The following is a 14790-nucleotide window of genomic DNA, read 5'->3' as shown; positions in this document are numbered from 1 at the left end:
AAAAATGCCCCAACGGTCCTAGTGTGTTCACACACATCACTACCACATGTATATGGTAACAATTGTGTGCTATGCAAAGTGGAAGAGCTCCCTCTCCTTCTCCAAGCAAGTAGAGGTTGAGAGCCTACACCAACACTCTTGGCTATGGAGTGCAAATCCAACCAAGAGCCATGCGTCAATGCTTAAGCTTGCCATCTCCTTCTTCTTCATTACTATGCTATTATGTATGCTGGCAAGAAGAGTTATGATAAGTGAGGAACTAATTCTTTCTCCTATGAAATGTTTCTTCTTCCTCTTCCTACCCTCATTCCCTGCTAGCTCTCTCCACCTTCGAAGGTGTTTGAGGTCTTGGGACTGAGGCTTGGGATAGTTAAAGCTTTCTTCAATTTTATGTTATGTTTGTGATGCATGAAGCTTTTTGTAGACGGTTGGATAGTTCACTGGGTGGGAACGTCTTCTTAGAAGATGGACAGCGAATTACTTAGTAGTTACTATGGTAATTACTAAAGTAAACCCAAAGTGTATAAATAGGGCCCATTACATTGTAATCGGGTTGGCAATTATTATCATTTGGGTTAGCGTCTTGGTTGTACTTGTACTTGAGAATCATTGGCAGTATTGTCAGCTGTACTTTCTCTCTGTAAATCAAATTCGTTGTAATCTTGATCTGTAATCCCAATCATGGCATATATTCTAGTTATACTTAATTCTAGTCCAGTCTTCTGAATCGGAGTCTGAATCTAAACTTTATTTCCAGTACATAAGTCTGATTCTTATTTCAATATCCAAATTCCAGTCTAGTCTCTGATTCCTGTCCAGTCTGTTGTCTGAAATCTTCCTACACTAGTAGCTGAAATCTTCCAACATTGGAATTAGCTGTCTCAGGAGATCATCTCCAATTCCATTTTGGCGATCACGGTGGCTCAAGCTGAAGCTCGTTGACTGAAAGACTCTTCTCCCAGTTCAAAGTTTTCAGCAATGGCACCAAAATCCAATCGTGGCCGGAAATCCACCATCCGTGTTGACCCCATTCCTGAGGAGTCAGAAAGAAAGTCTGACCCCAAGCAAGAGAAGATGACTGACACTGAGGCTCAGGAGGAGCATAGTCAGGCTGATGAGGCGCAAGACTCACAGCACTCCAGTCATTCTCGACGCCGACGGGCAGAACGAGAAGCACGGAAGGCAAAGAGTTCCAAGAGTTCTCAGTCCCGACAGAGAGATGAGGATACCAAGGGAGGTAAAGGAAGTCACAGTACTTCTAGCAGACAAACCAGAGAAGACAGTGACACTGAGATAGAGACAGAGATTGATTAGGATGCTCACACTGACAATTGCAAGAAGACTCCCAAGCGTCATTCTGAATCCAAGAAGAGAGGTGGCAGGATCAGTAGTAATCGGAATGATTACACAGCTTCCCTGAAGATTTCTTTTTCAATATTCAAGGGAGGGAAAAAGGATGATCCAGATGTTCACATACAAGCTTTCGAGTAGTATGCTGAACTGAAAAATATTGATGAAGATGATTGGGGGGAATATTTTCCACAAACCTTGAAGGAGGCAGCGAGGAAATGGTATTACCCTGCCTGCCAGCTTAGATCATATAACAAATTGATCAAAGCCTTCAGGTTGGAATATTTCGACAATAGAGGGGACGAAGATATTCTCTGTGAATTAGATAAGATCAAAAAGGGAAATTTGTCAATCCGCAGTTATGTGGAAAAGATCAAGGAGCTAACCAGGCAGTTGCAGGAACCGCCATCAGAGAAGAGGTTGAGGGCATGGTTCCTGAATGGGTTCAGAAGCAAGAAGCTTAGGGAGCAAGAGGTACCATCCCCTACTAAGAAATTCAATGATCTGGTCCAAAGGGCATTAAAGCTGGAACAGCAGGCTAAGAAGGAAAAGAGCCACAAGAAGCGAAGGACCAGTAGCAGTAGCTCCACTTCTGAAACTTCTGATTCCAGTGAGATGTCCAGTAGCTCCGAGAGCAGCTCTAATGAACGAGCAAAGGAGAAATCAAAGAAGGAATCCTGGACCAAGAAAATTGAAGAGATGGCTAGGTAGATTGCCAAAATTAGCCACACAAGATAGCCAGTTGGAAAGATGGAGACTTGGTGTTCAAGATGCAAATCCAAGGACCATATCTCCACTGAATGTCCACAATGTACCTACTGCAAGGCTTTTGGTCACCTATGGAATAATTGTGGCATCAGAATTCACCACTTTAAGAAAGGAAAAGATCTGTCAATGGTTGCCTACACTGAACCAGTGAAGGTAGAACCAGTCAAAGTAGATCAAGAAGAGAGACCAGGTACCAGTGGTACTGGTCAGGGACGTGGCCGATACCAACCAGGAATGGGTAGAGGCAGAGGAAGAGGCAACTTCCAGAACAGGAGCATGAATTGCTATACTTGTGGGAAGTATGGTCATTTTGCAGCCCAATGCCCAAATGCATCTGCAACGACTACTATTGAGGCTAAGGCACCAGAGCAAGTCCCAGTCAGGGTAGTTACTAGGAGCAAGGGGGTAGTCATTGAAGAAATTCCAGACACTTCGAAAGCACCAGTCAATCCTAACAGCAGCAAGTGGGCTCAACAAAGAGAAGTTTGGAAAGCCAAAGGTAAAAAAAAGGTAGTAGATGAGTGGCAAGAGCAGAGGGAACTAGCGGCTAAAATCACGGAGGATTTAGCCAAGAAGCTGCCAGAGCAGCCAGAAAGTTTCGAAGCTAGAGTCATTCAGAGGATACCAGCCCAATCGACTGATAAAGATCAGTCAGTACCGGCCATAACTGAGACCATGCTGGCTGTGGTACATGGACTAGCTGATGAAATGAGAGTAGATGGAAAGAATGGAAGCACTGCAAAAGAAGAATGGCAGTGTAAAGATACCAGTTCTTCAAGCTCTGACAATCAGTCCGACCAAGAGAGAGAAGAAATTCATGTGAAAATTTGTGATAGAATTCAGAAGCTGACTGTAGAGCTGGAGGATATAAGAAAAACCTTGCCTGAGGTGGCCAACTTTATCAGACAATGCAGGAAAGCTGAGGCAGAGGCCAGAACAGTGGACCTGACGGCCGTCCAAGATGATGAAGTTCCACTTATTCAGGTAGACTACAAGGTCAGGAAGCACTGGGAACCTCTCTCAAGTGTTATCCTGGATGGAGGGGCAGGAGTCAACATAATGGGAGCCCATCTTCAGCAAAGAATGGGCATCACTAATATGAAACCAGCACCATTCAAAGTACGAATGGCAGATCATAAAGTCGTATAGGCGACGGGTATGATTGAAAACATGCAGATAAGAGTTGGGAGGGAGAAATTCAAGACCAGTTTCCTAGTCTTGGATGTACAGGGAGCATATGGGATGCTACTAGGGTGCCCATGGTTGAGAACAGCACATGTTGTTCATGACTATGCAAACCAAACATTGACCATAGAAGGGGCCAGTGGCAGAATCCAAATCCAGACCAACAATACCAGGAGCTGGAAAAAGGAACTGAGGCCGAAGGAGTTACGTCAGAAGTACAGAGCCAAGAAGATCGAGCGAATGATAGCGGCTATGAACATATTCCCTTTGGCAGAAATTGACTTGAATGCAGTCTTGCTGAACAAAGAGCAAGCTGACAAGCAGAAGAGACAGTTCCCTGATCAATTTACTAAAGTCAATACAGGGGAAAGAACAGTTCAGCTAACTGGAAGGATGGTGGAACCAGCTGATACTGGTATAGTAGAGGAACCAGTATGTTCTGAAGAGTACCAACTGGATCAGAATACTGATTCAGAAATGAATGGACCATCATGGGATTACGCTGAAGAATCGACCAAATGAAAAGGAGGCAGGCCAAACTGGTTGCTTCCAGACGACCAGAAAGTGGAAGAGTGGAACCTAGGATCAGAGGATAATCCTAGAATGATCAAGGTCAACAAGCACCTCAATCCGGAAATGAAGTAAAAGGCACGGAAAATGTTCCAGAACTATAAAGATGTGTTTGCCTAGGAACATACAGATCTGAAGGGAGTAGATCCTGAAGTATGATAGCACTGAATACCACTGAAATCGGGTGCTAGGCCAGTACGACTGGAAAGATTACGGATGAACCCCAACTATGCAAAGAAGGTCAAGGAGGAGATTGATAATCTTCTCAAGGCTAAATTCATTACGGAAGTGGCAAGTAGTGATTGGCTATTTCCCATAGTCGTCGTCCTTAAGAAGAATGAAAAATTGAGAGTTTGTGTCGACTATAGGAAACTAAATGCCCAAACTATTAAGGATCCATTTCCCTTGCCTTTTACTGATATGTTGCTTGATGAGATCGCAGGATATGAAATGTATAGCTTCATGGATGGTTATAGCGGCTATAACCAGTTACAGATCGCTCCTGAAGATAGAGCCAAGACCACTTTCATCACTGAGTGGGGAGCTTTCATGTATCTGGTGATGCCTTTTGGCCTATGCAATGCACCAGCTACCTTTCAGCGGTGTATGATGGAGATGTTTAATGAATTTCTTCATCGGTTCCTTGCCATTTTCATGGATGACTTCACTGTCTATTCAGATGAGGAACAGCACCTCCTATTCCTACAAATGGTTTTCAAACGCTGTCAGGAGAAGCGGATTTGTTTGAATCCATTCAAATCTGTTTTTCTAGTGTGGAAGCAACAACTACTATGACATGTGGTTTCCCGCAATGGAATAGAGATGGCCAATGACAAAATACAGTGTGTTCAGCAAGCTAAAGCACCCAGAACTGCTTCAGAGTTGAGTTCTTTCTTGGGTTATGTGAATTTCTATAGAAGATTTGTACATAAGTTTGCTTCTCAAGCAGTGCCACTATATGAGCTTACAAAGAAAACCAATAAGTTCAACTGGACTGCTGAATGCGAAGAGAGCTTCCAAAATCTTAAAAAAGCCATTACCAGTAAACCAGTCCTTAGGCAACCAAATTGGAATATTATTTTCCACGTACATGTAGATGCTTCGGGATTGGCAATGGGGGCAATATTAGCTCAACCAGATGGAAGAACGGACTATCCGGTTTATTTTGCTAGTCGCAGATTCAGTCAGGCTGAACAAAGCTATACGACTGCTGAGAGAGAAGCCCTTGGAATGGTTTTCAACGCTACAAAGTTTAGGCATTACCTGTTGGGAAAGTTATTTCCTTTTTATGGGGACCATCAAGCTCTTCTGTTTTTGATTAATAAAGTCATTATTCAAGGCAGGCTGATAAGATGGATGATGTTCCTAATGGAATTTGAGTTCAGAATTTTCCATAAGCCTGGCCAAAACCATTGTGGAGCTGATTTTCTTTCAAGAAGTACGGAAGGATATTCAGAATCACCCTTGAGAAATGAACCAGTGGATGCTGATTTATTTCAGTTAGAGGCAGAGGAATCAATGGATCCTGAATGGTATGATATTTATCAATTTCTTTCCCAAGGTGCCTTTCTAGAGGATTGGAAGCAGAATCAGAAGAAAGCTCTGATCATAAAAAGCCTGAAATTTACTATCATAGGAGGATTAATTTATCGACTGGGTGTTGATGGTATACTTCAACGATGTGTCCCTATGGAAGGAAGAATGCAAGTAATTTCAGAAGCGCATAATGGTGAATCTGGTGGACACTTTTCCAACGAAGTAACCTATAAGAAGATTCTGCAAGCTGGTCTGTGGTGGCAAACACTGATTGCTAATGTCAGAAGTTTTTGTAAAACTTGTGACATATGCCAAAGAATGGGTCGACCAACAGCTGCAGATATGACTCCCTTGATGCCAGTACAACCACTGGGGGTATTCATGAAATGGGGACTAGATTTTATGGGACCTTTTAAGAAGGTTACTCCCAGGAAGAACAAGTACATAGTAATGGCTACTTGTTATGTAACCAAGTGGGTTGAAGCTAAGGCTCTTCCTGACAACACAGCCAAGTCAACTGCAAGGTTTCTATTTGAGAACATTGTCTGCCGATATGGATGTCCAGTAGAAATTGTGACCGATCAAGGAACACATTTTATCAATGACACTATGGAAATCCTATTGGATATGCTTTCAGTCAAGCATTGGAAATCTACTCCTTACTATCCCAGATGCAATGGACAGGCTGAAAGTAGCAACAAGATAATAAAGACTATTCTCACTAAGGTGGTGCAAAAGAAACCAGACCAGTGGGATTTGAAACTTCAGACTGCTGTATGGGCTTATAGGACAGCTTATAAGGTAACTACTGGAATGACACCATTTAGAATGGTGTATGGTATTGAAGCTGTGGTTCCTATGGAGTTTGTGATCCCAAGTCTGAGAATGACTGTGAAGTATGGTTTAGACTTCAACCATAATCTCAAAAAACGGCTAGATGAACTGATGCAATTAGATGAACTCAGGCAACGGGCGATGTTGGAACAAGAAATTGTTCAACAACGAAGGAAGCACTGGCATGATTGCAGAATTAAAGTTCGAGAATTCCAGAAAGGAAACTTAGTGCTTCTATATCAGTCTAGACTGGGTCCAAAGAAGCCAAACCTGAAGATTGCCTGGGCAGGACCATTTGAGGTAGACTGGGTCTTCTCCAATGGCACAGTCAGACTGAAAGATTTATCTGGATTGTTGTTTCCAGGAGTATATAATGGGGCAAAGATCAAGCTTTATTATTCAGAAACCAGAGAAACTGGGCCAGAACAAGGTACTAAGGAACTGGAACTTGCTGATCAAGAGATACCAAAATCAGACATTTTTGGACTTTTTCATGTGCAACCAGTTCCAATTTCAAAACCAGTACCAGAAGAATCAGATCGGGCTGACCTTAGAATCAGTACCAGAATGGTAGAGCCAGACTGGAAATCAGTCCAGTATCAGTGGGGACACACTTTCCAATTTTCAAGCACCCAACGGTCAAATGGCACGCCAATAGTAATTATTTCAAGGATGGGTCGCAGTCTTGTCCAATGCATGTCTGCCACGACAGCAGCGACGCACACAAGTCTAGGAACGGCGAGTGGTGGAGCTTTTATGGCACGAACACGTATAACAGTCAGGAGAGTTAGCATTTTTCCTCATAAATCCCCTGCGCGACGCTTTCCTCCTATTAACCATTCGCCATCGCCAAGCTCCGAGGTTCTTCGCTACAGTTGCAAACCTTGACCTCTGAAGAGACAGTTGACTGTCAACTAGCCTTGCCAGCGACACCAGGAAACGACTTTGACACGACAAATAATTCATCTTCTCCTTCGCATGTTTCATTGACATCATCTTCATAGTGTATGGGTAGAAGGAAACGCTCAGAGAAGATGCAGGAGTCTCTTGAGGAGACCCAGGCCATAGTTGCTGCTGCAAAGGCAAGCCTTCCCATTATACCATACAGTAAAATCCAACGTTATGTATTCACTGATCAAGCAATGACTCTGCTACAACTCTGGGGTCTTTGTGTTGTGTTTCAAGCTACAAGGATTGCTTGGGACGCAGACATCATCAAGCAAGTTCTTGATTCTTTCGACGTTGAAGATGGCAGTGCCATGGTAAATGGTAGAAAGGTGTCAGTGACATCAAAAGCCATAGCATTTGCATTCAGAATGCCCAACGAGCCCAAACCTTCTGTGGCAACTGCACAGCAGATAAGTATAGCTCTGAAGGAGGATGAATCGGCTAAACGTAAGCGCAAGGCAAGTGGTCAAGGAGTTCCAGTAGCAGGACTGGAAGCTTCCACTGCTTACAGGTTTGTAGCCGAAGCAGTAAGCCTTAAAAACAACCCAACGTATGTATCTGAAAAACCGTTTGCTATGTTGTTGGCCAAGATATTGGATCCACAGGTTCCTAATAACCTTTGTCAAATTCTCTCGCACAATGTACTCCAGCAAACTGCCAAGCTAAAATCTCAAAATGTTTTCAAAGCTTGGTATGTTTGGCAATTCCTGTATTGGGCTACTGCTGCAGATGTTAATGAGCAGGTAAAGAAGGCTTGGAGTGAGAAGCCAATTTCTGAGCCGAAGAACATTGAGCTATCCTCAGACGACGAAGAAACGGATAGTCAAACTATTTCAACATACCTGAAAAGGAAAGCAACTGCAGAACAGGCTGGCAGTTCAAAGAAGCCAAAGACTACACTGACAAAGAGCAGTGAGTTTTTGAAGCAAATAGAAATCCAGGTCAAGACAGTAAACACTGAGAAAGCTGTAGTGAGCCAGACAGAGCAGCAATCTGCTCAGAAAACTGTACCTAACCAGTCATTAGCACAAAGTGCAATTGCTACTGGTTCTGGAAAAGATCAAGCCAAGCCAGTCACTTCTGAGAAGATAGCAGACCAGTCAGGGGCAAAGGCAAGAGCCAAATGGACAAGGGGAAAGGTCCAGCTTCCTCGACTCTGCCAGGTGGAGTTCCTACTCCCAATACTGAAAACATTCTGCAACTGGTAAAACAGGACAAGTTGCAGCAAATGCAGACTAAACAATTGAAAGGGCATCTTCTGCTATGCAAAGTTGATTATGCAACTTTACTCTAAATAGCTCCAATGACAATATATGAGCCTACTGATTCTGATCCAACCACAGTCAAAGACAGATGTTCAGTCCTCACACAGTCTTCTTGGAATACCAGTGTCGGTTGTATGGGACAACTGATGGAGGCTGCTGGATCAGAAGATAAAGTGAAAAAGCTTAAAGCTGATTTGACGAAGGCACAAGATCATATTGAAAAGCTCCAGAAAGCCCGGGAAGAGTAGAACATACAACACAGGGTACTGGAAGCTCATTCAGAAAGGACTAATGAGTTGTTAAACAAAAAGTTAGCTAAGGCTGAATCTGAAATAATGATCATCAAGAATCAACGAAATGAAGCACTGAGAGATGCAGAGCAGGCTGAAACAATGCTCAGGATGAAGCGGGTGGAATTAAAAAACCTGTTAATGCGCCATATAGCTCTGAAGGCCTCTTTGACTGAAAGATACATCTATAACAGCTTGGCTGAAATTTTTAATCCATCAGGCAATGCTGTTTTCAATTTAGAGAATTTAAAGTCCTTCATGGAAAGTATGCAGAGTGATTTGCACGACAAGGTGACTGAGTATAATAATGCTCTGATGAATCAGGCTATGTTAGATTATATTGAGCAGCAGACTTCTCCGGATGAGGAAGAAGAAGACCAGGAAGATGAAGCTGATCAGGAGGAGGGTGATCAAGAAGCAGGGCATACAAATGATGATGATGATGCCCCACCACCATCTCCACCTCCAGGACATGGTACTGGTGGGACAGGGCCAACTAAAGGAGGCCAGTCACAGCCACAGACCAGCCAGGCCAGAATGAGGGCCAGGAGGAAAGACAGGAAGAAGGGCATCAGTTGAGTAACCAGCAGACTAAAGAGCAGCAGTCCAGTCACACTGGGAATCAGCCAACCGATCAGTCCCAACTCAGCAGAGATGTTAAAGGGAAAATGAATGTGCAGGATGAGGGACCAGTTGTTGATCATCAACATTCACTGTAGCTCATTACCCTGAATAGGCAATTGAGACATCAACAGGCCTCCATAACCAGACAGTATCTGGAGGATGATGATCTCTTGTATGACTTGGAAAGATTTCAAAGGCTATATGTTGGAGCCAGGGAAATGGTAGAACATTGGAAATCAACAGCTTTCCATGATAAAGAAGCTTGTCGTTTATCTGCGCATCCCAGTACAGTCCAACTGCTGGAACGAGTCCCTAAATGGATACTTAATGCAGATGAGAGAGTGGCAAACCCGCACTGGCAAAGGCAGTCTACTGCAGATTGTCGCTCCCTTGCCGTGGAACTAGAACTTCAGCTGGGTAACAAACCAACTTACCGATGTATGAAGGATGTTAGGGTACAACTCAAGGATGTTTTGGTGCAAATGCAAACTGCCATAGGTGTTTTGGATCAGAGAGTCAAAGCCATTCTTGAGGACCAGACAACCACTAGCAAAGGACCTCAGACTAGAATGTCAGTCGGAGCACAGGCAACTACTCTCCGAACATTGTTCCAGCTAGTGAGAATCACAGAAAGATGATGCAGCAAGAGAACGAGGTTGTTCTCAATTTCTTAGAATTTGTGCCTGATTCTCCAGTTCTCTTGTATACTGTTCCAGCAAGAGAAACAGAGCTGCCAAGATTCTTTCTAGCGCTGTATCCTCAACATCCAGAACCAGTTGATTGCCTTACATATTTCAAAATCACTGATGAGCTTCAGGATTGGTATGAGCGATCGACTGTGGAATGAAAGACTTGGCAGATGTTGTTCAATGATGCTCTCCAAATCAATGATATTCAGGCACTAAAAGAGGAGATGCATAGGATCCAGCTGTGTATGGGCCAGCGGAAGATTCAAGTCAGAGGACTGACCAGGATTACTAATCAGTTGCTACAACTTACGATCGAATCTTCTAAATTGCCTAAAAAAGACATTGCAGCAAAGCCGGGTCTGGCACCACAGTACAGGGAGATGGCTGAGATTCTTTTCAAAGCTCGAGTCAAAACTAATCAGCCTCTTTCAGAAGGATGGATCCATACTGCTTCGCATTGTCATAAGCTGGTCAGAACCAGACTTAGCAAGGGCAGGCGTACACTCTATGATCCTGACACCAAAACCTATCATTCCCTCGCGCCTTATGAAGTAGAGATGACCACCAACCGGCGGGATCAGCTTGAGCAGGAGGCCATTTATCGACTAATTCACAAGGAGAATGCTGGTACTGGGACTTCTCAGGCGCCCTCCAGGTCAAAGGGAAAACGGAAGACGGTCCAATGGAAGGATACTGGGTAGTTCCATCTCAGAATTCAGTGGCGACTTTTCTCCTCAGCAGGCAGGTGGAGATGACATCTCTACCTTGGCCTGATGAGAGCTCCACCTTGGCCTTTTCAGCTTCCTCTCGCAATCCTTGGCCTTTTCAGCTGCCTACTTGCAATCTTTGTATGGCCATTCTGTCAGTGGTCAAGCCAGATTCCCAACATCAGAACCAGACGATGGATTTTTCAGTCTCACATCAGAATCAGACAGGGGAATTTTTCAGAAATTTTGGAATCTTGCCAAAATTCAAGAAAGAAGGGAAGGATGTAGACGGCTGGATAGTTCACTATGTGGGAACGTCTTCTTAGAAGATGGGTAGCAAATTACTTAGTAGTTACTATGGTAATTACTACAGTAAACCCGAAGTGTATAAATAGGGCCCATTACATTCTAATCGAGTTGGCAATTATTATCATTTGGGTTAGCGTCTTGGCTGTACTTGTACTTGAGAATCATTGGCAGTATTGTCGGCTGTACTTTCTCTCTGTAAATCATATTCGTTGTAATCTTGAGCTGTAATCCCAATCATGGCATATATTCCAGTTATACTTACTTCTAGTCCAGTCTTCTGAATCTGAGTCTGAATCTGAACTTTATTTCCAATACATAAGTCTGATTCTTATTTCAGTATCCAAATTCCAGTCTAGTCTCTGATTCCTGTCCAGTCTGCTATCTGAAATCTTCCTACACTAGTAGCTGAAATCTTCCAACACTGGAATTAGCTGTCTTAGGAGATCAGCTCCAATTCCACTTTCCATCTTCATTGCATCACCAAGGTCACAAGGAACACAAAGATTGTATTGTAACAAGTCTCTCTTAATGGGAGAAATTATAATGCAAATGCCTATTGGAGGGGGGACCGGCTCCACATAAATTCGGTCCTCAATTGTTGTCATGTTCTCTAAATTCTCTCTCTTGCAAAAGTATTGTTCATGCCAAGTTAACTAATTTCTATGATTATGTTGCTATCTTCAATTATGTTCACCCGCTATGCTCACAAAGTCATTTCTCAAAAGTACTCTCATTAATTTCCGCTACTCTCAAGTTAAATAGGCCAATTGCATTACAAGGTGGCTGTATAATTGCATATGATGCAAGTGTTGGGATTAAAGCCCAAGTGGCCTCTTATGCGGATATGGCCGGCCGCCCGCCTAACTCACTTACCTCTAACTCTTTGTATATACTAACATATTCTTTGTGAATACTAAGGAATTGGGAGATAACCCTTCTAACAGATCTCTGCGTACTGTACTGTGTAAGCTCACTGTGTGTGTGAGAGAGAGAGAGTCGACCCACGCTCCGCTCCGCGACTTCAATTGGTATCAGAGCCTTGGTTCAGTGCGGATTTGCGCAATCGCGCGCGCGCGCACTTTTCCGGCAGATTCTGGATCCGGAGTTCGAAAATTCACACTCGGCGTTCCGGGAGCGTTTCCATCAGGCAACCTTGGGTTTTACCCCCCTTTCGAAGCCGTTTATGCCCTCAGAATTTCGTTCTGAGCACTACAGCAGAAGATAGATTTCAGCCGCAAAGAAATCCGTCTTGTGTAGATTGGCAAGCAGGAGGTGGTCGACATCAATATCGACATCGACATACATCACTTATTCGTCTTCAGAGCATCATCTATAGACCAGGTACACATATATATCATCAGATATATATATTGCAGTCTGCATTGCTACTTCTTGTGCTTGCCAGGTTCCAGGGGAGGTGTGGCCATACGACGGCTTGACACCACTGGCATGTATTGCAGATTGATGTACTGTGATTGTGGGTCTGCTAGTTGTGAGTCACGCTAGCAGACAGACCGCCGCAGCGGTCATAGGACAGTGATTGGTCTATTATAGGATGTATGCTAGTTCTGGGCAGTTTGCTGAGCCATCTGAGAGGGTCGTGTGTGAGGTTTTTTGAAGCCAAGCACTGGGGGCTGGGTTACCCAGTGTGAGGTGGATTAGGTTGCTGGAGTTCCCCTCTACACGCATCTTCTTCGGCGACTTTTATCCCTTAGGATGTATGACTTTGTGTAGACACTGGATTGCATCTTATGCGTCAGGCCGTTGAGGCATTGTTCAGAGTTCAGTCTTGAGACAGATACAGGTTCTGTCATCGCCCAGAGAGGAGACAGTGTATGCTTACAGGATTTGTCACTGGTCAGCTATTTATGATTGTTTTTTGAGCTATCTTTTGGTTCCCAGAGCTCAGTTTACAGGGGAGACTCTGTCAAAAATTTTCAAAAATACTGACAGTTCCTGAGGAGAGGTGTTCAGCTTGTTGATTACAGCTTGTTTACTGTGTACAGAGGCCAGTTTACAGGGGAAACTCTGCCGGATTTTTCTCAGGAGTAAACAGTTTGGCAGATATGGCATCTTCTCACAGTGAGACTCTTTACAACATAAAGAAGCTGGATGGCACAAACTTTCCATTCTGGAAGAAGCAGATTTGGCAGGTTTTGGTGCAGAAAAAACAAGTGAAGCCATTGAAGCTCAAAGGGGAGAGACCAGAATTTATGGCTCAAGATGAGTGGGAAGAGCTTGACGAGTTAGCTTGTTCCACAATCATGCTGACACTGGCAGAAAATGTTTACTTCAACGTAGCAGAAGAGACTACAGCGTATGGTGTATGGCAAAAGCTATGTGATATGTACGAGAAACAAAGTGCTGCTTCTCAGATTTACTGGCTCAAGAAATTGGTGGATTTGAAGATGAAGGAAGGGACAGCCATGTCAAATCATCTGAATGAATTTCACTCAATTTTCAGCCAGTTAACAGCACAGGAGATAGTCTTTCCAGATTCAGTGAAGGCTATGTTTCTCTTAATCACTTTGCCAGACAGTTGGGATACTTTTCGTACAGCGTTAAGTAATTCTGTCGCGCCAGAAGGTCTTACAAGTGCCAATGTAGAAGGCAGCTTGCTCACAGAGGAAGTGAACAGGAAGAACATTGACAAAGGCAAAGGCAATAGCGCTTTGGTCGTTCGAGGGAGACAACAGTTTAAAGAGAAGAAGGGTAAGAAGGCACAAAACCGAAGTAAGTCTCGTGATTCGAAGTCAAAGGATGACATAGAATGCTACCATTGTGGCAAGAAGGGTCACATGAAGCGAAACTGTACGAAGTGGAAACAAGAAAAAGGCAAAACAAAGAGTTCTGAGCAAGATGAAAAGAAGAGTTCAGTGAAGATTGAAGAGGTGAATGTCACAGGATCTGGTTCAGACAGTGATTCTGGTATAGCAGCTGGTGACATCTTCCTTACAAGCAATCTTGATTCTGTTTTCTTGACTGCAGAGGATGGACATGCTATGAGTGATTGGATTATCGACTCAGGGGCATCTTTACATGTTTCTCCGCACAAAGAGTGGTTTACATCATATGTGGCTACTAAAGATCATGTCAGACTTGGCAATGAGCAGGTTTGTGACATACTTGGAGTGGGAGATGTGCAGTTGAAGTTTCAGAATGGCTCTTCTTTATGGCTCAAGAATGTCAGACATGTTCCAGCAATCCGAAAGAGCTTGATTAGTACAGGGAAGTTGGATGATGCGGGTTATGTGACAGTTTTTGGGAACAACGCTTGGAAGATCTCCAAAGGTTCGATGACTGTAGCACATGGCAGAAAGTCAGGAACTCTGTACACTTTACATGTTTCAGAGGTTAAAAACCATGTAATTAATGTGATTGAGCAGCCAAGTGTGTCACTGTGGCATCGTAGGTTGGGACATATGTCAAAAAGAGGAATGGAAATACTTTCTCATTATGGTTATTTGCCTGGCTTTTCATTTCAAAATTTCGAGTTTTGTGAGCATTGTGTTTATGGTAAGCAAACACAGGAACCGCACAGATCAAAGATGAATCGTAGGGACGAACGGTTAGCTCTTGTACACAGTGACCTATGCGGACCAATGCCTAGTTTGTCACTAGGGGGAGCAGCGTACTTTTGTACATTCATAGATGACTATTCTCACAAAGTATGGGTTTACTTCTTGAAGCACAAGGATGAGGTGCTCAAGGTCTT

This window comes from Adiantum capillus-veneris, chromosome 29 (genome assembly GCF_014529385.1).
Source record: "Adiantum capillus-veneris isolate H3 chromosome 29, ASM1452938v2, whole genome shotgun sequence".
In the NCBI taxonomy this organism is placed as follows: Eukaryota; Viridiplantae; Streptophyta; class Polypodiopsida; order Polypodiales; family Pteridaceae; genus Adiantum; species Adiantum capillus-veneris.
This window is presented reverse-complemented; position numbering follows the sequence as displayed.